This window comes from Arachis ipaensis, chromosome B8 (genome assembly GCF_059453495.1).
Source record: "Arachis ipaensis isolate K30076 ecotype BB chromosome B8, ASM5945349v1, whole genome shotgun sequence".
NCBI classification, from domain to species: Eukaryota; Viridiplantae; Streptophyta; class Magnoliopsida; order Fabales; family Fabaceae; genus Arachis; species Arachis ipaensis.
In genome coordinates, this window is record NC_142443.1 from 133,961,747 (window position 1) to 133,964,574 (window position 2,828).

General features: G+C 33.9%; 1 long non-coding RNA gene across 1 annotated transcript; it reads right to left on the minus strand.

The window, feature by feature from the left end:
- Positions 1–1,067: 1,067 nt before the first annotated feature.
- LOC148549926 (uncharacterized) lies at positions 1,068–2,279 on the minus strand. Its single transcript, XR_015895772.1, has 2 exons — positions 1,894–2,279; positions 1,068–1,419 (listed from the first exon to the last, which is right to left on the minus strand). It is a non-coding gene; the product is annotated as an uncharacterized LOC148549926 (long non-coding RNA).
- Positions 2,280–2,828: the final 549 nt, after the last annotated feature.

The window sequence follows — 2,828 nt, forward strand, 5'->3', positions numbered from 1 at the left end:
TCCCGTCGTCATTTCTATCAGCAAATCCCTAGTTGTCGGACATTGAGTCAATTTTGAAACGTTAAGGAATTACTTAAGTAAGACGATTAAAAAAAACAATATTTTACTCTATTATTATTATTATTATTATTATTTCCTCACGAGTTGTAGCCTTGTAGGGGAGAAAACGATTAATGTCTTTTTTTTGGTCGATATACGTTTTAAATTATATTAAATTATACAGAAATAGGAATAAGTTTATTTGTGGACGAACTCGTTATTTTCAATGAACAAAAAAGATAATATATTAAATAAATTTTATGAAATAAATTATAATTTTAAATAAATAATGATTAATGTCTGACTTTATTGAAGTTCGTTTTTTGATGGATATGAGATTGACTACAAAATTTATGGCACATATTGTTATTCTGAAAATTGAATTTGGAATATAATAATTAAATTAAACAACTTAAACTCCCTCAACCCCTAATTTTCTCCAAGAACAGCAACATCAAATGACCAACGTAAGTGTAGGTAAAGAATGACCACACACATACTACTCAATATATGAAGGCAGCTTTTGCTCAGGTCAAAGTCTGGGCTTTCCCAAACAGGAAACCATCATTCTGTGGACATTAAGAAGAATCAAAATTGACAGCCAAGTTTTGCCATCGGACCATTACCAATTTATGTAATTTCTCCAACACAATATTAAGCATATCAACAAACACTAGTATAATGAGGCTTTTTCATAAATAAGAACACCCTACTGTAACATAAGAGCCACTAATGATAAAAATTTTGCACATAATTTCTTTCTCTTTTATATTAAACCCATAAAACCTGCTTTTTCATAGCCAAGTACTGTGTTCTGGCAGCCACAACACTGTTGCAGCACCCACCGTATCAGCATTGCAGTAGTCACAGCAGAACCAAAATTTAAAACTGTGGCCAAGACTTTAACTTGTAAATATAAGATATATGGATTCAAAATTAAAATTTGATATCATGATCATATGTTTAACCTAAGTGACTGGATGAGTAAATTTTCCTTGTTACCAACAATTACCAGCAAACATTTAATGTTTTGTAGTAAAAATTATTATGCTATCATATGATTTTATACGATGATATTTTCTCCCAAAATGAAATCTAATACAGAATAATTTTATCTACAGCAAATGCTACTTATCAAAGAGAAATCCAAACACACCCAGCAGTATCTTCCACTATCCCGAACAATAACTCTGTAATCAATAAAAACTACACAAGACAGCATACAATTCCATGTTTGCCACTTGCATCAATCTTTTATATCAGCTCAGCCAGTAGATGCGGGCAACTAAAACGCTTTGTTTTTCCTTAAGCAGACAACAGTAGATATTAATGTATCTCACACTCTATCCCAGCACATTGTATACTCAGTAGTCAGTACGGCTGAGAGAAGTGGCAAAAGAGCATCACACGTGTAAATACTAAAATAATATTACGAGACAATGTGTTCGGAATCTCAAATACAAAAGGCTTCATTTCATTCACACAAATAATTCATTCAAGTGACAATAAATTAGCAATCTAATTCACTTCCAAATCATCCCCCTGCATCAAAATTTGAGGACTTGCAAACAATTGAAATTTTTTTTACAAAATTTAAGAATACGGAGCAACATCAGATTTCTACAAATTCAAAAGAAGAACAGAAGAAACACAGAATCAGCAAACGTAACACATCTGCAACTCAAAAACTGATTCACGAATCCTTTGAAAATGAGGTTCAGCAAACAACACAGCACGATACCGTACAGGTATGGAATCACAAGCAAAAGGAAACCATTCTTAACGGTTTAGGGTTAACAACAATTGATGAAAATAACTGAAGGGAAAAAAAGAAAAGAAAAAGAAAGCGCTTACATCGAGAAGAGGTAGAAGTTCGTCGACGGATGAAGGAGGATCTAGAAGCTTGTTCCCAGCTTCACGAAGCTGCTCTTCGAGCTGCCTCTCAGCAGAAGCCATTGTTAACGGTCCTTCGAGGGGGGTTCTCTTCTTCGCAGATCTCACAAACGCTGTCTCACTCACTCCATCGAAACCTAGAAACCACTCTTTCTCTCTCAATTCCAAATCGGAACCCTAAATGCGGAAATGAACACACACAGAGAAAGGTTAGGGTTTTTCGCTCAATGTTTTTTTTTCCCTCTCTTTTACTTTTCTTTCTTCCGTTCCGATACAGCGAAACGGAGAGAGGGGGGAGAGAGAGAGAGAGTAAAGTGTGTTTCTTTTTATTTTTTTTCTGGTTGTGTAAGAAAATTAAAGACAGGGAAATAATTTATATTCGAGTTAAAAGAAAATGAGAATTGGAAAAAAGGAAATTAATTTTTTGTTTTATTGAAAGTTTTTGTGGATTTTAATTTGGGCGGTTCAAAGGAGAATTGAGGCTCGGATCTCGCGGGGTCTGTGAATTTAAGTTAAAGTTGGGTTTTGAAATCCGCGTTTTGGATTTTCATTTGTGGTTTTGAGGTCCACGTAGCTATTGCGGCACCCAGGATTTTTTTACTTTTTTACCATAATTTGGTTTGGTATTTAATGCAAGATTTGACATATATATTTTAGAGTAAATACTCTATCAATTATCTCGAAAGGACAACGAGGCTCTAACAAAAAAAACATCAAATCCTGTCTCTGATAATTTTTTTTGGGATTGATTAGTTCCTGTGCTAAAAAAATAACATTGATTTTTTTTTGTACAGGAGCCTCGTTGTCCTTTCAAAGTAATTATCAAGGGCCGGATTGGATTTTTTTTTTGTCAGAAATCGGGTTGGGATTTTTTTTGTCAGGTGCCTCATTGTCTT